This window comes from Mercenaria mercenaria, chromosome 16, assembly GCF_021730395.1.
Source record: "Mercenaria mercenaria strain notata chromosome 16, MADL_Memer_1, whole genome shotgun sequence".
Taxonomy (NCBI): Eukaryota; Metazoa; Mollusca; class Bivalvia; order Venerida; family Veneridae; genus Mercenaria; species Mercenaria mercenaria.
Genome location: NC_069376.1, coordinates 48,726,887 through 48,753,051, shown reverse-complemented (window position 1 = coordinate 48,753,051; position 26,165 = coordinate 48,726,887). Strand labels below are relative to the sequence as shown.

The window sequence follows — 26,165 nt, the reverse complement described above, 5'->3', positions numbered from 1 at the left end:
TTACAAAAAGCTGAAGATATTTCCCATTTGTACATTGCTTGTGTCCCAAGAAACTGTAATTGTATCAAATGGTCTTCATCTAATCATGTTAAATTCGACCATGGTTTTAAAATTGTTTTTATGTGACAGATTGTACATGACTTTCCTAGACTCTCTGGTAAATGAATTTTATAGATAGCATCAGGTGTTTAGAAATTTCCTAGATTACTTTGGAAAGAAAATAATAATAATCAGGGATCATCCTAGGTCAAAATTTTAGGGAGGGAGACTTCTCCCTCCGCAGAATTTAGGGAGAAGTTGAGGAATTTAAGGAGAAGAATCAGCATAGCATTCAGTTTCCTGCCTATATATATCACTTTCTGTGGGTCTAGCTGTAACTTACAAAAAGTAATTATTTAAGGAAATTGATTTTTGCATTATCATTTTCATGAATTTCTAAATAAAGTATAAACTTAGCTATGAAAAAGTCGCCTTTAAATTTTTATCCGAAATTTACATGTCCGAAACTCGTAATTTAACAGGTGCACGATCAAAACGCCATGAAATTTTTCATTCATATTTCGATTCTCGTGCTTTTATAATGCCTGATTTTTGCATCAATTTGTTCAGATTTATACATATAATTCATTTATTTATTTATTTTTTCGAAAATAGCACCAAACTCGTAGGTAATGGCGATCTTTTTACAATATTTTGTACGGCAGTTCTGACGTCGGCGAAATCATTTTTTATCCGCAGTACCCGAGCAATTCATTTACAGAAATTGATCGTTACCATGGTAATTGAAATAAATTTTGAAGTAATCTTTAATAAAATGAAAGATTTAAAAAAAAAATAAAAATACCGGTAAATAAAAGAATAAAATAAAAAAAAAAAAAAAAAAATATACAGTTGTTGCATAAGATCATGCTCTCGTTAAGTTTATCGGCTTTTTACACGCCAATTTAAAATTTTCAAAATGGCGGCAGCTTACAATATTAATATTGATTGACACTGTGGGATATTAACACTACGATTGGCTGAAGTTTGACAGGCGAGCAGGCGGGGTTGATTATGGATTTATCAATAATTTAATCTAGAATATGCATAAAGTTTTACAACTTTAAGTAAAAAGGTAATCACTTTCTGAAAAACTCGGCGATTCGGATTTCGCCCGGAGGCGATAATTAGGCGAAGTGGCCGACTTTAAAGCGACGATATCGCTCAAATCGCCTTGTAGGATGATCCCTGTAATAATACAAGAAAAGATTCTCAGAGTTCTGGAAGTTATTGGAAGTCCTAGAGGTTGCAATTGTGAATTGGTGATTTTCACTCATCTTTCATAACACTAAAAGAATAAAGTACATATGCACTGAAAAAGATATGACAGTTTGAATTTTATGAAGATGGACGGTTATGGTCCCAGAGGCAACCATTTTAGTGTGTGCATGCCATCATTTACACATTGCTGTATTCTTTATTCTGCAGAAACCTTTTCTAATGTTTATTTAGTATGGTAATTCCCATTATTTAGTTAAGTTTATTAAGCCTTAGCCTGCTAAATTTCCTAAATGGACTGGTCCATCATTCAATTTGGGCATTACCATTTATTATTTGAAGGGGTGTTCACTAAAAATTTACTGACTGAATAGCGAACAGTGCAGACCATGATCAGACTGCACGGATGTGCAGGCTGATCTTGGTCTGCACTGGTCTCAAAGGCTGAAAAATGACCAACACAATATGCCTACTGACCACTTTAATGATATCACATTAATTAATAATTTGACATAATTGTGTAAAACTAATAACATTTCAGGTAAATATCTATCTGAGTAGATAGCATATAAATTGAGTTAATGGCTACTGTTTTAGCAAATGCAAAATAGGAAAAGTGGCAAGAGTCACATGACCCTGTCATGGTGACGTGACGCAGTCATGGTGTCTTGTCTGTAAAGAAATTAGTATTTGATATATAAACTAAAAATTCCCTTATCTACATTTCAATTTGATGGTATGTGAAGGAGGCAAGTACTTTCCCTGTTATTTATCGATATTATGTTCTATACAAGGTTCTTCCTATTAAACTCCCCTTGTAGGACTTCTAGACCAAATATGGTAAAGTGCACTGTCACTGTTTATGAGAGATCAATATTTCAGGTCACATGGCCAATGAACTCAACTGCATTCTCCTGCAATCAGCTGATAAAAGAGATCAATAGGAAAACTTTACTTTGTTGATACACTAAACAACTTTACAGAGGGTATGAATGAAAATGGCATTTAAATGAACTATGCTTGCTTCTTCAATATTAACTTGCTTGAGAGACCATGTCTTTTAAGAGACCACTTGCAATCAGATACCTCTTTTTCAGTTTCATTGTTTGTTGTACGAAGAGAGCAGTTGTGTTAAGTGATCCCTTTTTGTTCTTCCCTTAGCTGGTCTCTTAAAACAAAATGTACTGTACTAAGTCAAAGAGTTCTATTACAACAAAATTAAGTACTGACTCATGATCTATCCTGGAAAAGCATGGTATTTAGTAAGGACCATTATTTGCTGACTTTTCAATTCTCAGACTGGCCGACCCTAATTTCCATCAAAATGAAAAACAAGAGGGCCAAGATGGCCCTAGGTCGCTCACCTACGAAAAAACACTCCATAACAGTGTAAAACATGTTTGACCTAGTGATTTCATGGAAACAAATATTCTGACCAATTTTCATTAAGATTGGACCAAAAAATTGGTCTATTGCGATAAAACAAGCATTTTCTTAGATATGACCTAGTTTTTGACCCTAGATGACCCATGTTCAAACTCGACCTAGATTTTATCAAGGCAATCATTCTGACCAAAATTCATGAAGATCAACTGAAAAATACAGCCTCTATCACATACAGAAGTTTTTTCTTTGATTTGACCAAGTGACCTAGTTTTTGACCTCAGATGACCATATTCAAATTTGACCTAGATTTCATTAAGGCAATCAACCTGATCAAATTTTCATAAAAATCAATTGAAAAAAACAGTCTCTATCGCATACACAAGATTTTTCTTTAATTTGACCTAGTGACCTGGTTTTTGACCTCAGATAACCCATATTCAAAATCGACCTAGATTTCATCAAGGCAATCACTCTGACCAAATTTCATGAAGATCAATTGAAAAAACATCCTCTATTGCATACACAATGTTTTTCTTTGATTTGACCTAGTGACCTAGTTTTTGACCCCAGATGACCATTTTCGAACTCGGCCTAGATTTTATCAAGGTAATCATTCTGGCTAAAATTCATGAAGATCAGTTGATAAATACAGCCTCTATTGCATACACAGGTTTTTCTTTGATTTGACCTAGTGACCTAGTTTTTGACCCCAGATGACCCATTTTCGAACTTGGTCTTAATTTCATCAAGGTAATCATTCTGACCAAAATTCATGAAGATCAATTGAAAAATACAGCCTCTATCGCATACACAAGGGTTTTACGTGATATGACCTAGTGACCTAGTTTTTGACCCCAGATGACCCATTTTCGAACTCGGCCTAGATGTCATCAAGGTAATCATTCTGACCAAAATTCATGAAGATCAATTGAAAAATACAGCCTCTATCGCATACACAAGGTTTTTCTTTGATTTGACCTAGTGACCTAGTTTTTGACCCGAGATGACCCATTTTCGAACTCGGCCTTTATTTCATCAAGGCAATCATTCTGACCAAAATTCATGAAGATCAATTGAAAAATACAGCCTCTATCGCATACACAAGGTTTTTCTTTGATTTGACCTAGTGACCTAGTTTTTGACCCGAGTTGACCCATTTTCGAACTCGGCTTAGATTTCATCAAGGTTATCATTCTGACCAATATTCATGAAGATTAATTGAAAAATACCGCCTCTATCGCATACACAAGGTTTTTCTTTGATTTGACCTAGTGACCTAGTTTTTGACCCGAGATGACCCATTTTCGAACTCGGCCTAGATTTCATCAAAGTTATCATTCTGACCAATATTCATGAAGATTAAATGAAAAATACAGCCTCTATCGCATACACAAGGTTTTTCTTTGATTTGACCTAGTGACCTAGTTTTTGACCCAAGATGACCCATTTTCGAACTCGGCCTAGATTTCATCAAGGTTATCATTCTGACCAATATTCATGAAGATTAATTGAAAAATACAGCCTCTATCGCATACACAAGCTAAATGTTGACAGACGACGGACGACAGACGACAGACGACAGACGACGGACGACGGACGCCGGACATCGAGCGATCAGAAAAACTCACCTGAGCATTGCTCAGGTGAGCTAAAAACAACAAGGAGCTGCGTTCAATAAACGCTTGATGCCCCCGGTGGCATCCTTGTCAATACAAAGCAACCTAAGTCCAAAACGAGGTCAAGGTCAAACTGAGGTCAGGTAAGTAAGTAAGTAAAGACTTTATTTAATGAGGCTACACATTTGGTTTCCCAATCTTCCATGTGGGCCTCAACATATATACATATAAACAACAGAGCATTACACAAAGTTACAATACAAAACAAATAAGAATGGTACATAAATAAAAGTTTTGTACAAACTGAATAAGAAATGTGGCATTGTTAACATAATTTAAAGATTGTCATACTCAAATAATTAATATCAAGTTTAACACAAAGCAAAATATATTTTTGTTGGAACATGTAGATTATAATTGCATTATTCACATATGAGAAGAGAATTTCCACTTAACGTATGAAGCTTGGAATTCCTTAAGTGTTTCAGACTTTCGTATATTAAGTGGAATATCATTCCATAGTTTGGGACCTGAGTACACCAATGATTTACGAAAGAGTTCTTTCTTCGGTTTTGGAATGACTATTTCAGAGTTATTTACAGATCTCAAGTTATGATGATGCCTTTGATTAATATTTTGAAATTTATCTTTCATATACTCAGGAAAGGAGTCAGCATTGATGGATTTGAACATCATTATTGCCTTTTTGTATTGAAGTCTCTCGTCAAATTTCATCCATTTTAATTCGCTAAATAAAGCATCAGATGGAGTATCATAGCTTTTATCTAGAATTATTCTTGCTGCTCTTTTTTGAAATTTGATTAGATTTGTGGTCAACTCATTGTTGCAGTTACCCCAAATTGTACAACAATAGTCCAAATGTGGTAAATATTAGGCATTATAGAATAACTTCCTTGTGTGAATTTCAAGATACTGTTTGATTCTCAGCAGTAAATATAATTGAGAGTTACATGTTTTAAGTACTTTTTCAACTTGAGTCTTCCAGTTTAGATTATCATCCACGTAAACACCTAACAATTTTTCAGTTTTAGAAAATTCAATGGCTTGATTTTCTAAATATAGATCTGAATTGCTAGTTGAGTCTGTGCTTCTTGAGGATATATACATTGCTTTAGTTTTTTGCGCATTTAAAATCATCGCGTTTTGTTTGCACCATCTGTTTACATTGTCAAGGTCAGCTTGAAGGTTTTGGCATAATTCAGGAACACAGTATCCTGAGGCTGTTATTGTAGTGTCATCTGCAAACATATCTGTGGTAGAATTGTCTACATGAAATGGCAGGTCATTTATGTAAATGATGAACAGTAAAGGCCCTAAAACTGATCCCTGCGGTACCCCGGACAGAACCTCTTCAGGTTCTGAAAGGGTACCTGAAACACTGACTCTCTGTGTTCTATTGGAGAGGTATGATGTAATCCAGTTGATTGACTTTTGAGACAGATGATAAAAGTGGAGTTTTTCAAGAAGAACTCTGTGATTTACTAGGTCGAATGCCTTTGAGAGGTCAAGAAATATTGTCCCAACAAGTTTACCATCATTTATTGCATTGATCCAGTTGGCAGTTATATTAATCAAAGCTGTTTCACATGAGTGTTTAGTTCTAAAGCCAGATTGCCTGTTAAAGATCAATTTATGAGTTTCTAAAAATAGTTTCAAGTGATCTGATACATGTTTTTCAAATATCTTAGAGAGGACAGGCAATATTGATATAGGTCTATAATTGTTTTTGTCAGATTTTTGGCCTTTTTTGAATATTGGTGTTACTTTAGACTGTTTCAGTGAGGATGGAAACTTTCCAGTTTGTATGCTCATATTAATAATTGCACACGGTGATGTTTGAAGATGAGGAATGGTCACAGGTTTCATCTGTATTAGTAACAATTCATTCTTGTAAGCGGTATTAATGCTAGAGGAAACGGTCCCATTTGGTTAACCAAGAGATGGCCCATATCAAGCAACCTAAGTCCAAAATGAGGTCAAGGTCAAACTGAGGTCAGGTGATGTCTGAAAATGATGAATGTTCACAGGTTACATCTGCATTAGTATCGAGTCATTCTAGTAAGGGGTACTGACGCTAGACGAAACGGTTCCATTTGGTTAACCTCGTACGGACGGACGGATGAATGGACGGACAGGACGATCACTATATGCCTCCCGCATCAGTAGATGCCGGGGGCATAAAAAAGAAAAATGAAATCTGACAGGTTACAGTTTTTTGATTATTGCATTTTTTTATTGTTAAGATTTTTGTTTGTTTTGGGTTCAACGCCATTTTCCAAAAGTATTTCAGTCATGTAACGATGGGCAGTTAACCTAACCAGTGTTCCTGGATTCTGTACCAGTACAAACCTGTTCTCTGCAAGTAACTGCCAACTTCCCTACATGAATTATCAGAGGTGGAGGACGAATGATTTCAGACACAATGTCTTTAATCAAATCGTCACAGAGAACATATGCCCCGCCCAGGGATCGAACTCGCGCCCCCATGATCCACAGACCATAGCTCTCCCTACTGAGCTAAGCTAGCGGGCTGTTAAGGTTTTAGACAAGAACATTTATAAATTTTAATTATTTGTAAGTCTCCTATTCATTAATATTCCTAACTTGTTTCACATCTGGTAACATATTCATGAGCTCTGGTTTCATTAATATTCATGAAATTTGTGTTTCTGAGCTTTCAATTTGTAATATTTGTGAGATTCACATGCATTAATTTTCATTAGTTTTGAAAACTGAAAACCATTTTACATACTAAGCAGCATAAAAAACACAAAGATGCTTGGCACAAATTCTTAATTATGCAAATCTTAATTATTCATGTCTCAAGCTGCATTACAACAAAATTATAAAATCAATGCCATTTTGTATAACACAGAAAAAATCTATGTTATATGATGCAAAATTTCTGACTCACTTTTGTTGTTCTATTTACAATGAATAGTGTAAAAACAGAAATCAACAGTTGATGTAAAGTCATTAATATTCATGAGGGAATAATTTACATAGTTTTAATTGTTGAGTCAATCCAAGATAGTAAATCTCAACGTACTAACAAATTCTCATTCTATTTATCTTCCAAATCTGCAGTCCACAATGTCAAATCTGTACAAAAAATACACATTTCTGGCCAAAACCTCGAACTTTCGTACTAACAAAATTAAATGATTTTACAGTTCTACCTTAAAGTATCATCCATACAACACATCTTAATATGTAAAATCTACATTTTTTAATGCCATTAAGTATTAATTTTATATGTAAATTTTCAATTTTATACTTTGCTCCAAAATATCATTAAATGTGTTCCAGATGTTCTTTACACAGATAAAATAACCATTCCTACAGGATGGCGATTTATATTTACATATATCATACTACATACAGATAGGTATCTTAAAATATGAGACCACTCAATTTCAAATGAAAAAAATTTTTCAGTGCATAACACAGCAGTTACCAAGCCAGGTTAGTGAACTATTACCTCTGGGGAAAATGTACACTGCAGGGCAGTGAACTCGACAATATAAATGCAGCTGGTCTCAATTTTCCCTCATACTTGATGTTTAGTGTTTTTGTTGGAGAATAAAGGCATATATACAAATAATTTGTTTAAGTTTAGCCAGTTTTTTTCCTAAAAATTCATCCCCTCAATTAACCCTTATCATGCTGGACATGACTGATTCTCCCCTTGCGACCAGTGCAGATCTGTTCCCCATTCAGTCAGTAAAGTTTTGGTAAACACCCCTTTTTACAGTTAATGGTACTGTCCAAATTGAAAGATGGACAAGTTCATTATAGTAATTTAGCAGGCGTAGGGATAAAAATGGTTCTTTGCATAGACGTCACATAAATGTTCGTTTCTACCAGATTCTTTCCAGTTTCAGCTTGTAATATTGCAACTTCTCAACTTGAAACAGGGGTTGAGAACGTGTAGGGCAAATTGGTTTCTTTGTTCACAGTGGAGGAATGAAAAAACTCAAAGACATTCCCGGACAAAAAATAAATGCAGCACTCATGTTCTATATACAGTGCAACCTCTGTAGAGCAACACCTTTTGGGGGATACAAATATTGACTGTTATGTAATGTCTGTTGTTCTGGAGAGGCAAATTTGATAGTATATTTCATCTTAGGGAAATTTTGATGATGCTGTCATGGAGAGGTTTTTGCTTAAGACAAGGCTGCTCTGGAGAGGTTGTACTGTATCTATTAAACTATTTTTTTTTACTTGACAATGCAGTATAATCATGACTGGTCTACACTTGGATGCTCTGTCATTTTTCAACATGAACAAATATTTATATGCCAACAACACTCACTGAATATATCTTTCAATTCCTGAGTTGATCATAATAAGCTGATAAAGTTCACTTTTGAGAAATAACTACTTAACATAAACAAAATTTGACGAAACACCGTGACTATGTCATTATGCATGCCATTCAGTTTTAAGTTTCTCCAAATAAAATGCCACAACATATAAATATTATAATCACATATTTGACGTCGCGGGAGTGTAATAAAGCCATTACATAAAAATGATAATACACTATAGTGCAATAAAGCTTTGACGTCGACGTCATTTATAGTGTAGGTGACGTTGGTCAAATTGACTTGTTTATATAGTAAAAGACAGTAGAATTTTTGATGTTCGACAGGATTTAAGGCTAACATATGATAAAAAGAATATTACATTTGTGACTTTCCACACTGAATTTATTAAACTCGTTGAATAAAATTGATAAAATGCTCGGCAGAGCTTCGCATTTTATCATTTTATTCAACTCATTTAATAAATTCAGTATGAAAAGACACTCATGTAATATCCTCTATATAAATTATGAAGGCTTTTATTAACTATCATGTCTCTAACAAATGTCATTATCCTTTTCATTTTGCTTCAATCTGCGACAAACAGGAAGTTCTGTTATTTGGGTTCTAAAGCCTTAAGAGTCAGTAACTTGATTGCAATGGCGACTTGCAGAGCAGCAACAGCTGTCAGAAGAGAAAGCAAGCCTGACGGTAGTGAAATAGGGTATATCTGAGGTAAACTAGAGCTATCACTGACATGATTAATACCCCCAAATGAGGATGAGGATGTTGGACAATAGTTAAAGTTTGAGTCAAATCTATAATTATAGTAATAACCAAACAGAGTGACTGTCAAATTTTGTCAATGATTTACATGGGAAATGCAAGATATTTGCCAATATCTGTTTTGGATGAAAAATGACAGAGCAACCAGTCAGGCTGTAAGAAAACATCACAATGTTGAGTCAAAATATATGTAGTAAATATGTACTAGAATTAGTTTTTGTGCTGGAATTAGTTTTTGTGCTGGAGTTACTGTTTTTTTTATGGTATGTGGCATCATTATTGACCAAACAAATGCATCAAATGCAAAAGAGCAGAAAATTATGAATTCCTATTTCCAGTATAATCTGACATTATATATGTCCAAAAAGATAAATTCGTCCTCCACCTCTCATCCTTGTAAGAAAATTGCAACTGAAAGGTGAATTAGGCTGTATGGTTCTCCATTATTTGAAAAGATAGGAAATTTCCCTCTTAAAATACATTCTCTTGTAAATGACCCTTCCAATAAAACCGCTAACAGAAAGAAAAAACGGTTATCTTAATTTTTGGTTGTCAGAGTAAGCTGAATGACAAATGCTAAAATGAATTTTATGCAAAAATAGATCTCTCCATTAAAATGATGACAGAATAGTCATCTCGGTGACAGCTGTATGTATATAGCTGTAAGTTTTGGAACATACAACCACAATGTACTCCTTATGCTAGCTCAAGCGTGTGTTTACAGCCATTTAATATGTTTTAATTTCCTTATTGCATAGCCAGTGTTGTACTGAATAATTTGAACAATGCGGGTTACAACTGTTCTATTCCTTGTGAGGAAAAATATTAGGGGAAGGGGGAGTCAAATCCTAATGAAATCACACTAAATTGAGGCTTTCAGAATTAACGGATCAATGATTATGCGATGGGGGTGGTAGCCTAATACTGCCACATTAAGGAAGAATCAATGATTTATTTTTGAATGGATGTGTATTGTACGACATCTAGAAACAGGTTTCAGGTAGCTGTTTCAATGAGCTCTCGTTACACGCTTATATGTTTTATAGTGCAGATCATATGACAGAGGTCAAAAGAGCAGCGTCCTTCAAATTATCATTGACAAATGCTGAATGCACACCCCTATTGAAGGAGCGGGAGCAACTGAACAGCCCCTTTACAAATTATGTTAAGTTCATCTTATAGGTTATGCAAATGCAAATAACTTTCACTTTTTGAATTTGTAAAGCAACCCGCCTACTTAGCCTTTGTGTAACGAAATAATCGGTCAGAGAAATGTAAGCTAATTCGAATAAATGTTTAGTTTTTCAGACCATTAACAAACGTTGGAATGCAAATTGAGAGAAATTACTTTTTTCTGTCTAACATACTAAGGTCTTACAACATTACTGCAGTCAGTGGATGCAGAAATGAAACCCTCTCAAAGTTAAGTGACTTGATTATTCACACATTAAAAGTGATTTTTTTTCTGTCAAAAATCATAAAACGTGGGTACTGTGAAAAAAACCAGTGGTACAAACTTTAACACTGACATTTACTTTTTTACACAACTTTTTGCAATATATATCTAATAGATAACCAAAAGTACTGTGCAGAAGGGAGTCCCTTGCAACACTTTAACAAGAGGACCATGATGGTCCTGAATCGCTCACCTATCTCCACATGACCCAGTGTTCAACTGAGTATGACATCGTTATTTCTATTATTTGACATAGTGACCTAGTTTTTGAGCACATGTGACCTAGATATCATCAAGATAAAAAATTCTGACCAATTTTCATGAAGATCCATTGAAAAACATGGCCTCTAGAGAGGTCACAAGGTTTTTCTATTATTTGACCTAATGACCTAGTTTTTGAAGGCACGTGACCCACTTTTAAACTTGACCTAGATATCATCAAGGTGAACATTCTCACCAATTTTCATGAAGATCTCGTGAAAAATATGGCCTCTAGAGAGGTCACAAGGTTTTTCTATTTTTCGACCTACTGACCTAGTTTTTGACCGCACATGACCCAGTTACAAACCTGACCTAGATATCATCAAGCTGAACATTCTCACCAATTTTCATGAAGATCCATTGAGAAATATGGCCTCTAGAGAGGTCACAAGGTTTTTTCTATTTTTAGACCTACTGACCTAGTTTTTGACCCCACGTGATCCAGTTTTGAATCTGACTTAGATATCATCAAGATGAACATTCTGACCAATATACATGAAGATCTCATGAAAAATATGGCCTCTAGAGGTCACAAGGTTTTTCTATTTTTAGATCTACTGACCTAGTTTTTAACCCACGTGACCCAGTTTCGAACTGACCTAGATATCTTCAAGGTAAACATTCTGACCAATTTTCATGAAGATCCATTGAAAAATATCGCCTTAGAGAGGTCACAAGGTTTTCCTATTTTTAGACCTACTGACCTAGTTTTTGACCGCACATGACCCAGTTTCGAACTCGACCTAGATATCATCCAGGTGAACATTCTGACCAATTTTCATGAAGATCCATTGAGAAATATGGCCACTAGAGAGGTCACAAGGTTTTTCTATTTTTAGATCTACTGACCTAGTTTTTGACCCAACATGACCCAGTTTCGAACTTGACCTAGATATCATCAAGGTGAACATTCTGACCAACATTCATGAAGATCTCATGAAAAATATGGCCTCTAGAGAGGTCACAAGGTTTTTCTATTTTTAGATCTACTGACCTAGTTTTTAACCCCACGTGACCCAGTTTCGAACTTGACCTAGATATCATCAAGATGAACATTCTGACCAATTTTCATGAAGATGCATTGAGAAATATGGCCTCTAGAGAGGTCACAAGGTTTTTCTATTTTTAGACCTAATGACCTAGTTTTTGACCCTACGTGACCCAGTTTCGAACTTGACCTAGATATCATCAAGATAAACATTCTGACCAATATTCATGAAGATCTCATGAAAAATATGGCCTCTAGAGAGGTCACAAGGTTTTTCTATTTTTAGACCTACTGACCTAGTTTTTGACCCCTTGAGACCCAGTTTCGAACTTGACCTAGAAATCATCAAGTTGAACATTCTGACCAATTTTCATGAAGATCTTGTGAAATATATGGCCTCTAGAGAGGTCACAAGGTTTTTCTATTTTTAGACCTACTGACCTAGTTTTTGATGGCACGTGACCCAGTTTCGAACTTGACCTAGATATCATCAAGATGAACATTCTGACCAACTTTCATAAAGATCCCATGAAAAATGTGACCTCTAGAGTGGTCACAAGCAAAAGTTTACGGACGCACGGACGGACGACGGACAACGCGCGATCACAAAAGCTCACCTTGTCACTTTGTGACAGGTGAGCTAACAAGAGCTGTCGGAGGACAGCAACGCTTGACTATTCAACAGCCTTGTCAACTGAATGAATACAAAAGTTGAAAAAGGGGCATAATTTTGTAAAATGCAAAGTAGAGGTATTGAACCTCTGTACTGCATGTCATATCATGACAGTGAACAAGTGTGTGAAGTTTCAATCCTTTCCAATTTGTGGATACTGAGATACCAGCTTACATATAAAAACTTAACAAAAAACTGCTAAGTCAAAGGGGCATAATTTTGTAAAAATGCCAAGTAGAGTTATGGGACCTTCACAGTGCATGTTAGATCATGACAGTGAACAAGTGTGTGAAGTTTCAATCCATTCCAATTAGTAGATACTGAGATATCAGATTACATACAAAAATTTAACCAAAAACTGCTAAGTCGAAAAAGGGGCATAATTTTGAAAAAAAAGAGAGTAGAGTTATGGGACTTGCTTAGTGCATGTCAGATCATGATAGTGAACAAGTATGTGAAGTTTCAATCCATTCCCATTAGTAAGTACTGAGATACCAGCTTACATACAAAACCTTAACCAAAAATTTCTAAGTCGAAAAAGGGGCATAATTTTGTAAAAAAGCAAAATAGAGTTATGGAACCTGTGCAATGTAGATCAGTTCATCACAGTGAATAAGTGTGTGAAGTTTCAATCCATTCCCACAAGTGGTTACTGAGTTACCAGCTTACATACAAAACCTTAACCAAAAATTTCTAAGTCGAAAAAGGGGCATAATTTTGTAAAAAAGCAAAATAGAGTTATGGAACCTGTGCAATGTAAGTCAGTTTGTCACAGTGAATAAGTGTGTGAAGTTTCAATCCATTCCCACAAGTGGTTACTGAGATACCAGCTTACATACAAAACCTTAACCAAAATCGGGACGCGGACGCGGACGCGGACGCGGACGCCGACGCATGGGCGAGTGCAATAGCTCACTATTCTATGAATAGTCGAGCTAAAAACTGAAATAATTTTTTCAGTGTTCGAACTGTTCATGCAAAATGAACGACAGAATAGGATCAGCAAATCTGCCATAGCCATTCATGTTTAATTTGCCGATTCTTTCTGTTCTTTATTTCGCATGAACTCAAAAAAAAATTGATTCATTTCTTATATTTACATTATATTTTCCTTTCCATCTGTAAACAAGGTTATACGTATTATAAATTTTGTTGCATTAACATTAAAATCAGCTTCCCAGCCATTTTGTTTACCAGACGGAACAACTGCGATGTCATCTAAGGAACTTTCTGACTATAAAACAGCAGTCCATTATCACTATACAGCATTGTCTTAACTTTGGCGCCTTTCCTTTTGCTGTTTATACAAAATGAGCATCATAATTTTCAATGGAAAAGAATACGGCAAATGTAAGTATTTTGAAATAATGGTCTTCTCGCATTTTTACCAATATTTTAAACTCTACTACTTTTCAATGTCTTACACATTCTATGCCAAACTTGGTAGAAGCGACATGTTGAAAATTAAAAGGTTTAATTGACAACATATTTTTGTTTGTACTATGAAAAATATTGCAAAAAAAAATTATCAAGGGAGTTCTATTTGCAGTACACTTAATCACCAAAATCTGAATTTAAAGCAAAGCACAGCAGTCAAATTGTTAATGTAGCTATGATAACTGTCTGTTATAACTAAGTCATGTTGTTTTTTACTTTTTTGTTTTTTTTTAAGTTTTTATTTATTCATTATTTTTTCATGATCATTCTTTCCTTTAAAGATCATAAATTTCATAAATCATTAAATTATCATTACAAATATTCCTTCTTTAAATACAAAACAAACATAATACTTTTCATTTTTAAAAAGCCTTGATCTTGATATAGTGACAGGTAAAATTATTTTATGTTTACTCACCGATGATGACCAGGCCCCGTTAAGATCACAACATTAATTATATCTCATTTAGAAAAGGTAACTGTTGAATGAAAAACCATCAAGCTGTGCTTGATGCCATAACATTAAACCAGAAGTAGCCATGTACCTTTGGAAAGGTTTAAAATTTCAAATCACAGGAAGACATGAATAAATTATAATTTCCTATCATCTTCCTTGACTTGACTGCCCCAAACTTTACAGTCTAATCTAGCGTTTCCTTTTTGCATACATTAGTAAGTATTTTTTCTGAACTCCACATTAATAAGTAATATGCAGTACTTACAAATAGTGTAGGGTATATTCGAGTCTTGAAAAGTACAATGGAAACATATCTAACAAATTGCAGGGCCATTAAACACATTCAATTATGTATGGACCCAAAGAGCATCATTGCACTTTTCATTAAAATCTGTTAGTAGGGCAAAGGCTTCCAATTCCTAGAAATCACAATTTCAATCTTGTTGCTGTTTTACATATTCCTGGTTATATAGCAGTAATTCGGTCTAAAATGTGCTTCCGTGGTGTAGTTGAAAAAAAAAATCCCTAATAAACAGACAGTAATTTTTCTATTTTTAGCGCATTTACATGTTAACCAAGGGTCAAGTGGGCATTATTTCACTCGTGGAATGTATTTTACATAAAATAAGACACTTTTCATGCTTATATTCACATGTTTTCGAGTTGTTTACTTGAAAACGAAAGTAGGGTGTTTATTCTGCGGACAGCTTTCTGAAATACAGCAATATGAGGGTACCTGACTTCAGCTGAATTTCAGTTCACTGCATACTTATTCAATACCCCTTTTCCTTTTCTTGAAGCAAATGTATGGAATCTTGTGGAAAATAGGTCTATGACAGGGTGAAAATCTATAAACTGTATCAAAATTTATCTGAAGTAGCTGAATTTATATTAATTAACTAATAAACCAATTTCGTCTTATTGGTCATTCAGCCCCAATAAGAAAAACACTGCACGTGATGTAACGGTTGTGTTGGTTGCAGTTAAAGGTGTTTTTGCAGCGAGGTTGTTTATTGTATGTGTGCGTGAGGTTGTGTTTGTTGGTATGTGAGTTGTGTGGGGTTGTTTGTTGTAGTGAGGTTGTGTTTTGTTGCAGTGTGTTGTGTTTGTTGTAGTAAGGTTGTGTTTGTTGCAGTGAAGTTGTGTTTGTTGCAGTAAGGTTGTGTTTGTTGTAGTAAGAATTGTGTTTGTTGTAGTGATGTTATGTTTGTTGTAGTGATGTTATGTTTGTTGTAGTGAGGTTGTGTGTGTTGTAGCGAGGTTGTGTTTGTCGTAGTGAGGTTGTGTTTGTTGTAGTGGAGTTGTTTGTTGTAGTGAGGTTGTGTTTGTCATAGTGAGGTTGTATTTCTTGAAGTGAGGTTGTGTTTGTCATAGTGAGGTTGTATTTCTTGTAGTGAGGTTGTGTTTGTTGTAGTGAGGTTATGTTTGTCAAGGGGTTTGATCCCCGGCATCTACTCGGGAATTTTCAGAAACGCTTTTCAGTGTTTCCCACCCAACCAGAGGTGTACTGGTCAGGAACCCAGGCAATCCTTGCGTGCATCAGTGCTATACACTGGGCACGTTAAAGAACCAGGCTGTCTATTCGAAACGAGCTAGGCTAAGTTAGCCGGACAAGCCTGTATCTGATTTCTGATCTCTCAGTCGTTGGTGCTTTGTCTCACTCTGTCCCTCTGGTGTCTGTACTAGTAGAGGATGAATTATGCACCCTGTGTGGCTGCATTTGAACTAAGTAAAGCGCCTTTGAACGTGAAATTGATCATGAAAAGGGCGCTATATAAATCTGGTATAATAATAATAATAATAATAGTGAGGTTGTGTTTGTTGTAGTCAGGTTGTGTTTGTTGTAGTGAGGTTGTGTTTGTTGTGGTGAGGTTATGTTTGATGTAGTGAGGATTGTGTTTGTTGTAGTGAAGGTGTGTTTGTTGTAGTGAGGTTGTGTCTGTTGCAGTGATGTTGTGTCTGTTGTAGTAAGGTTGTGTTTGTTGCAGTAATGGTGCGTTTGTTGCAGTGAAGTTGTGTTTGTTGCAGTAAGGATTGTTAGTTGTAGTAAGGATTGTGTTTGTTGTAGTGATGTTATGTTTGTTGTAGTGAGGTTGTGCTTGTCTTAGTGAGGTTGTATTTCTTGTAGTGAGGTTGTGTTTGTCATAGTGAGGTTGTATTTGTTGTAGTGAGGTTGTGTTTGTTGTAGTGAGGTTATGTTTGTCGTAGTGAGGTTGTGTTTGTCATAGTGAGGTTGTATTTCTTGTGAGGTTGTGTTTGTTGTAGTGAGGTTGGTTTTGTTGTAGTGAGGTTGTGTTTGTTGTAGTGAGGCTGTGTTTGTTGTAGTGAGGTTATATTTTTAGGGAAAGTTAATTTACACCAATTGCAATCTCAAGTTTGATAGCTGTTGTGAGGTTATTCCTGTGTGGTAGGTTACTAAGATTGTATACAATTGAAAATGAAAATATCTGCCTTTGTATGGATGTACGTGTCTGCTTTTCAGGCATCATGTACCAAAGTTCTCTTGCATAGCATTTGTATAGCTTTCATTTCATGTCCGGGCATGTGTGGTGCAGTTATACATTACTTATGCATGGCTAGTGACACTTCATGACTTAGTGAAAAGCTTCATTATACAATTGATTTTTTTAGTTGGATGAAAAAACTGAAATACAATCAGTATATATGGATGAGATGATAGGGAGGAATTCAATTTGAAAGCGAATTTCAAAATCATCTCACGATTCAAAAGTATTGATATCTTATTTACAAATGATGTATGTATGTTTTTGTTCTGGTTAAATTCACATTTACACAACTTTAGGCTCTATTTTGAGTTTCAAGCTTTTAAATGTAGATGAAGAAACCAACTTCTCCCGACATTATTTCAGGCATGGAAAGATATCTACATTAAACCAAGAATCTAGCAAAAGCCAACAGGATGACTTCCTGGAAATAAATTTAGGGACACCATTGGAAATAAGTGACTTGTATTGCTTTAGTCATAAGATCATGTGCAATATATTACCTAAATATCTAACCCTTACCCTGCTATATTTCTATAATGGACTGGTCCATCTTCCAATTAGGGCAGTACCATTTATCATTTGAAGGGGTGTTTACTAAAAACTTACTGACTGAATAGCGGATGTGCAGGCTGATCTTGGTCTGCACTGGTCGCAAAGGCAGAATCACTTGCCGCCAGCAGGCTAAGGGTTAAATAACTGATGTGGTAGGTAATAGGTTTTAAACTTGTATGTATTTATTTTGATATATGATCTTATGCCTGAATAAATTTGAACTGAATTGAATTGACTGCTATAAAACAATTCTATATACTTTAAAGCTTTTAAAAACCCACGAAGTGATGTTGTGTAAGAAAGAAAGATGCTTGAATGTAAATCAAGAGCTCTGCAAATGGGTCCAGAATTTGCACTCAAAATGGAACCTGCTTGATGATAAATTACCTCCATTTAAATCATTCAATACACCATTTGCATGAAGAAAAAACAACAAATAAATGGATGCATGACAAAATCAACTTCCTGTGTTTTCATTTGTTTTCCACAAACAATTATTCCACAAAGTATAGATTTTCTGTCATATATAATAGCCTTAATATTACCAAAGTGTAAAATTCAACTATCCAGTGTTTTTTCTATATTGTAACTTATCTTATAGTACCAAATTGCTTTCATATTATATTATGAAGGTCTGCTGTGGAACAAATAGTTTAAAAAATACTCGTTTGACTAATTTAATTAGTTGAAATCTATATGAATACAAACTTAAATAAATTATGTTACTTCTGCACAACTTTGTGGACAGATAATTTTGTTCATCTAGGCTGATAATTGGCACCCAACAGAATCTGCCATAGGGTATATGACCTTTCTTTAGCTTTTATTCCGTATTTGCTATATAGATTGATGTAAATTAATTCTTCCATTTATAGTCGTTTTGCCTTTTTATCAAGGGCTATAAAGAAGTAAGTTGTCATGTATACATTACATAAAACCTTACAGGGTATAATTGTAAATAAAGTATGTACTATTTGTTTCAGATCACCTTATCTTAATACTGCTAGTGATTTTTAAAAATATCTTATCACTTTCTGAGTGTGTGTTTGGTGTGTTGTGGGCAGCGAGGAAGAAATAGTTTTAACGCAAGTAAAATTTTTACCTTGAAAGTTTCCGTATGCCTATTTTCATGTATATTAATAATTGAAAGAATGGAAACAGGTTTGCTTCCTGTCATTAGCATGGCCTTCTCTCATGTTGTGTTTCATCTTATATTGCTATTCTCGTTGTTCAGGTAAAAAAATGAGAATAGAATAAACAAGGGAACATTACTTTTTTTTTTTAATGTTTTGTAACATGTTCTCAAGAAAGGGAAACAAATTTTCAAATTTGAAGATTTAAACAGTTTTAATTTCCCCGTTTTGTATTTGTTTACTGATAATCTAAGCTATATTGAAAAACCAGCATTAATTTTTTTTATATTATAAGACAATCACTTCAGATAAGTGAACTTCCTTCTAAATTCATCTAAAGGATTAAATGTTTTTGCTGTCAATTTCAATCCTCTGCTGTACATTACTTATATATACATTTTTAAAATGCTGTTCATTAACTAATTGCTACAACTTAAAATGCCTACGAGGATGTATTCTTAATTGTTTCCATGAAAGATTGAAATATTTATGGTGTGACATCAAATGCAATACTTTCATTTGAAGCATAGTCACCAGTTAAAATTTAAAAGCTGTTATTCTCAAGTGAATGACAGTTTGATTTTTATATTTCACTATTTATAACATCACAATGTTTCAGCCTGATAAATGTTGCTGCCTCCTCATTCAGTTATCAAGGACAATCCAGGTGAAATATTTTTTGATGAATTGGCACCTGTTTCCAAGGCTACAGAACTTGAATTTGGAGACCAGTCTCAGTATGAAGCCTGTCATTGGTTAATTCCAAAACTGAGTTCAAAATCAACCAATCAGATGCTAAATCAGTTTTGAGACTGGTTTCCAATCTAAGTTTTATAAGTTTGGAACCTGGCTAAAACATCTTCAGTGCTGTATCTTCACAACACAGTTTAGTAAGACATCAGCAGAAGAAAAATGTTGAAAAAATATGTTTCTTACCTGAGACCTGAGTTTAATAATAAATGCTCTGTGTTAAAATAATTTAATATTTCATAGCTTCTGTGTCCTTTACGCCCCACCATAGTGTGTCGCAGGGACAACAGGGTGGGGCACTGCAGCGGGTTGCTCACCTCAATACACTCCTGTAGAAAAAAATATCAAAAAATGTAAAATTGGAAATGAGCTAAATGTCATTATGAATTGAAGAGAACTTTTAAAACCAAATGGATAAATCAATAACTTTCACTTAGAAAGTAACATTAATAAATCAACTTAATGTATATTCAGCAAACTATAAACAAAAAATTTGGTTATATAAAAAAACCAAAAATTAGTCCAGTAAATGTTAATTTAGCCAACCAAAAAAACTGAATGCAATAACTGAAGATGGAATCCAATATATGTAAATTTGGTATACAATCAAGAATGAATCCAATTATTGTAAATTTGGCAAACCATAAGAACTTATCCAGTAAATGTACATTTAGCAAACCAAAAGAATGGATGCAATAGATGTTAATTCAGAAAACCATAACACATAAATCCAGATAGAGTGAATTTGGCAAACCATAAAAATGAATCCAGTGTAAGAGTAACTTTGGCAAACAATAACAATGAATCCAGTGTAAGGGTAACTTTGGCAAACGATAATAATGAATCCAGTGTAAGAGAAACTTTGGCAAACCATAATTATGAATCCAGTGTAAGAGTAATTTTGGCAAACCATAATTGTGAATCCAGTGTAAGGGTAACTTTGGCAAACCATAATAATGAATCCAGTGTAAGAGTAACTTTGGCAAACCATAATTATGAATCCAGTGTAAGAGTAATTTTGGCAAACCATAATAGTGAATCCAGTGTAAGAGTAACTTTGGCAAACCATAATAATGAATCCAGTTAAGAGTAACTTTGGCAAACTATAATTGTGAATCCAGTGTAAGAGTAACTTTGGCAAACCTTAATTATGAATCCAGTGTAAGAGTAATTTTGGCAAACCATAATTGTGAATCCAGTTAAGAGTAACTTTGGCAAACCATAATTATGAATCCAGTGTAAGAGTAACTTTGGCAAACCATAATTTTGAATCCAGTGTAAGAGTAACTTTGGCAAACCATAATTGTGAATCCAGTGTAAGAGTAACTTTGGCAAACTATCAAAAATGAATCCAGTGTAAAAGTAACTTTGGCAAACAATAACAATGAATCCAGTGTAAGGGTAACTTTGGCAAACCATAATTATGAATCCAGTTAAGAGTAACTTTGGCAAACCATAATTGTGAATCAAGTGTAAGAGTAACTTTGGCAAACCATAATAATGAATCCAGTGTAAGAGTAACTTTGGCAAACCATAATTATGAATCCAGTGTAAGAGTAATTTTTGCAAACCATAATTGTGAATCCAGTGTAAGAGTAACTTTGGCAAACCATAATAATGAATCCAGTTAAGAGTAACTTTGGCAAACTATAATTGTGAATCCAGTGTAAGAGTAACTTTGGCAAACCATAATTATGAATCCAGTGTAAGAGTAATTTTGGCAAACCATAATTGTGAATCCAGTGTAAGAGTAACTTTGGCAAACCATAATTGTGAATCCAGTGTAAGAGTAACTTTGGCAAACAATAACAATGAATCCAGTGTCAGGGTTACTTTGGCAAACCATAATAATGAATCCAGGGTAAGAGTAACTTTGGCAAACCATAATTATGAATCCAGTGTAAGAGTAATTTTGGCAAACCATAATTGTGAATCCAGTGTAAGAGTATCTTTGGCAAACCATAATAATGAATCCAGTTAAGAGTAACTTTGGCAAACTATAATTGTGAATCCAGTGTAAGAGTAACTTTGGCAAACCATAATTATGAATCCAGTGTAAGAGTAATTTTGGCAAACCATAATTGTGAATCCAGTGTAAGAGTAACTTTGGCAAACCATAATTATGAATCCAGTGTAAGAGTAATTTTGGCAAACCATAATTGTGAATCCAGTTAAGAGTAACTTTGGCAAACCATAATTATGAATCCAGTGTAAGAGTAACTTTGGTAAACCATAATTGTGAATCCAGTGTAAGAGTAACTCTGGCAAACCATAATTGTGAATCCAGTGTAAGAGTAACTCTGGCAAACCATAATAATGAATCCAGTTAAAAGTAACTTTGGCAAACCATAATTTAGAATCCAGTGTAAGAGTAACTTTGGCAAACCATAATTATGAATCCAGTTAAGAGTAACTTTGGCAAACCATAATTGTGAATCCAGTGTAAGAGTAACTTTGGCAAACCATAATAATGAATCCAGTTAAGAGTAACTTTAGCAAATCATAATTTAGAATCCAGTGTAAGAGTAACTTTGGCAAACCATAATTATGAATCCAGTTAAGAGTAACTATGGCAAATTACATTTGTGAATCCAGTGTAAGAGTAACTTTGGCAAACCATACAAATGAATCTAGTGTAAGAGTAACTTTGGCAAACCATAATTATGAATCCAGTTAAGAGTAACTATGGCAAATTATATTTGTGAATCCAGTGTAAGAGTAACTTTGGCAAACCATACAAATGAATCTAGTGTAAGAATAACTTTGGCAAACCATAATAATGAATCCAGTTAAGAGTAACTTTGGAAAACCATGAATCCAGTGTAAAAGTAACTTTGACAAACCATAATTATGAATCCAGTGTAAGAGTAACTTTGGAAAACCATTAGAATGAATCCAGTGTAAAAGTAATTTTGGTAAACCATAACAATGAATCCAGTGTAAGAGTAACTTTGACAAACCATAATTATGAATCCAGTGTAAGAGTAACATTGGTAAACCTGTTACCAAAATAATGAATCCAGTGTAAGAGTAACTTTGGCAAACCATTACAATGAATCCAGTAAGAGTAAATTGGAAAACAATAGTACGAGAAAATCTGCCAAACCATAAGAATGATTCCAGTAGGAGAAAATTCTGAAAACGATAAGGATGAATTTAGTAAGAGTAAATATTGACAAGAGGACCATGATGGTCGTGAATCGCTCACCTCTTCCAACATGATCCAGTTTTGAGTATGACGTCGTTTTTTCTATTATTTGACATAGTGACCTAGTTTTTGAGCTCATGTGACCCAGTTTTGAACTTGACCTAGATATTATCAAGATAAAAATTCTGACCAATATTCAAGAAGATCCATTGAAAACTATGGTCTCTAGAGAGGTCACAAGGTTTTTCTATAATTTGACCTATTGACCTAGTTTTTTAAGGCACGTGACCCAGTTTCAAACTTGACCTAGATATCATCAAGGTGAACATTCTGACCAATTTTCATGAAGATCCATTCAAGGGTATGGCCTCTAGAGAGGTCACAAGGTTTTTCTATTTCAAGACCTACTGACCTAGTTTTTGATCACAGTTGACCCAGTTTCAAAGTTGGCCTAGATATCATCAAGATAAACATTTAGACCAACTTTCATACAGATCCCATGAAAAATATAGCCTCTAGAGAAAATTTCTTAAGTTTCAACTATATACACACAGAGAAAAGTGACCAAACCTCGGGCAGCCATGCTTTTTTACAAATCAGAATAATTTAAACACTCTTTAAAGAAGGTCACTTATTTAAAAATCCAGCAAGCAGGTTCATACAATAAGATTATTAAAGTTTTTACTGTATACATATAGATGGAGGTGACAATCTCTGGCGGCCCTCTGATATGATTTTTGACAGAGTTATGCCCCTTTTTAACTTAGAATTTCTTTTGTTAAAGTTTTTGATAAAGTCTAATATCTCTGTTACTATCTCTGTTACTATCAAAGCTTTTGACTTTGAACTTAAAACAGTTATTTACTATCAAACACCAGGAGAAACAATCCCTATAAGTCTGATTTGAATTTTGAAAAAGTTAGGCCCCTTTTTAAGGTAGTTCTGCAGGTTTGATATACCGGAAGTGATGGCGTAATGTCATTTATCCGGAAAACGTAGAATAAAGCCTGGATTCGGCGTACGGAAATGAAAATCAGTTTATGAATTAAAGGCAACCTGTCAATAAATTTATTGAATTGTAACAGTCTCTATCTTTCTAAAGTTAAAATATGATATTAAAACATCTGACACGTTAAATAATTCAAAATAATGTCTTTAAATTAGCTTCAAATAGGCGGCTCACTTTAATCATAGCCAAGTATCTCAGAAATAAGCACACGGACCTATACATTTTATTTCACTGTATTTTAGGCCATATGTTTATCTACGACTGTGAGAACTTTCATTAAAATCTACATTGTAGAAAATTTTCTATTCGGGAAAATGTTATGAAAATTGCTATTTTCCCATAGACTCCCATTATGAAAAATTACATGATGTCCAAATTCTTTAAATTAGTCTAGCAAAAACTCAAGCACACGACCCTATCCTTTTTATTTGCTGAATTTTCTAGATATATTCTGAAGTTTAGAAAAATCAAAGTTTAATCAAATTCTACATTGTAGAAAATTTTTCGATTCAAACGTGCAGAACTACCTTAACTTAGAATTTTTGGTTAATGTTTTATAAAGTTTTTACTGGCAAAGCTCTAATTCAGAGTCGAGCACTGAGAAAAGTCGAGTGCGCTGTCATCAGACAGCTCTTGTTCTATTTTTAGCTCTGCTGCCCCCTAAATGTAACCAAGCGGAACAGTTTGAATAACTTTGGTAGTGGGACCTCCTAAGAAACATCCTGGCCAAGTTCCATTAAAATTTATTCAGCAGTTTTGGAGAAGATATCATTTAAACGAAATTGTTGACAATGCATACGACTGACGACGGACACAGAGTGATCACAATAACTCACAATGAGCACTTCTTGCTCTTGCGAGATAAAAATGAATCCACTTAAAGTATTTGGTACCAGTTATTATGTAAAGCAAACTTAATCCTTCTCTCTTAAGAAACCAACCACTAAATGTTTGTAATCAATAACATTTACAGTAGCATTTTACAATCTGGAGATTTTCTTTTCATAGTTGCAACATGTTGCAAAGGCTAATTAATGTATTGGATGGAAAACATGTTGCACATTTCTAATGCATACTGTTATATAATTTCACTACATCACTAAAGGTACTCTTTTCATGAACAGTTTTATAATGAAGGCTCTGTAAAAGCCAAAACAATAATAACAAAATTGTTAAACTAAACCTGCTTTGGTTGTGTGGTTGCATTACAATTCAGTGTCTTATTATAGTTTTATGAAAAGAGAATAGCCAGATGTTGCAGTGGAATAAAATCTGCAGTCAATATGCATAGAAAAAAACCTGATTCTTACCAGGGTAACTACAGAGAACAAGTGCACATTGCTGTAACTCTTACCTATTCTATAATTTTGCTCAAATATGCAAATGAGCCATGCCGTGAGAAAACCAACATAGCGACTTTGCGACCAGCATGGATCCAGACCAGCCTGTGCATTCAAAGCCTATTGCAATTAGAGAAACTGTTAGTGAACAGCATGGATCCTGACCAGACTGTGCAGACTGGTCTGAATCCATGCTGGTTGCAAAGCACCATGTTGGTTTTCTCATGACGTGGCTCAAATGTCTGCCGAATAGACCAAGGGCTGTAACTCTTTCTACAGCTCTCTTACTTTCATTCTTCATCAGCACTTAAAATTGTACGTTCAAAAGTTTGTGACTCTTCCCATAAATATTTCAACAGAAAACTTTACAAGGCTATAACTCTTACAAATGTATCGAAAGTTATAAGGAAGTCTGCCACAGAATGAAATTGGCAGCAATATTCTTTCATTATGAATTAACGGCTATTACTGCAATACTTACATAGACTGGCACAAAATACCTTCCATACATTCAAGCACTGTTTCACTGTCCATCACAATTCATATAAAATAACTTCTATTTTTTTTTATAAATGACCTAAATGGCAGGCCTTGACACAGCGTTGAAGGTTTTTTGTACAATGACATACCCTTGCACTTACCTTGAGGTGGCTACACCTTGCATCAGACCCCTGTTTAGGGCCTGATAACACTGCAGGTTTGGACAACATTTTGTCCCTGCATCACATTGGAGACAAACTCATAACAACTTCTCCCTGCTTACATTCACAGACCTGCAGTAAAAAGACAAATGACAAAATCATAACAACTTCTCCCTGCTTATGTTTGCAGACCTGCAGTAAGAAAACAAGACCATAACAACTTCTCCCTGCTTATGTTTGCAGGCCTGCAGTAAGAAGACAAGATCATAACAACTTCTCCCTGCTTATGTTCACAGACCTGCAGTAAGAAGACAAGATCGTAACAACTTCTCCCTGCTTATGTTTGCAGACCTGCAGTAAGAAGACAAAATCGTAACAACTTCTCCCTTCTTACGTTCGCAGATCTGCAGTAAGAAGACAAAATCATAACTTCTCCC

At 34.6% G+C, this 26,165-nt stretch overlaps 1 protein-coding gene across 6 annotated transcripts in view; it reads right to left on the bottom strand.

The window, feature by feature from the left end:
* Positions 1-26,165, bottom strand: part of LOC123541182 (zinc finger protein 236-like) — a 108,025-nt gene that overhangs the window by 10,082 nt on the left and 71,778 nt on the right. For all 6 annotated transcript variants that reach the window (XM_053526993.1, XM_053526991.1, XM_045326586.2 and 3 more), the window contains exons 3-4: positions 25,729-25,860; positions 19,777-19,919 (exon numbers count right to left, since the gene is read on the bottom strand). The gene's annotated coding sequence lies outside the window, so the exon portion shown is untranslated. The remainder of the gene's footprint in view (positions 1-19,776; positions 19,920-25,728; positions 25,861-26,165) is intronic.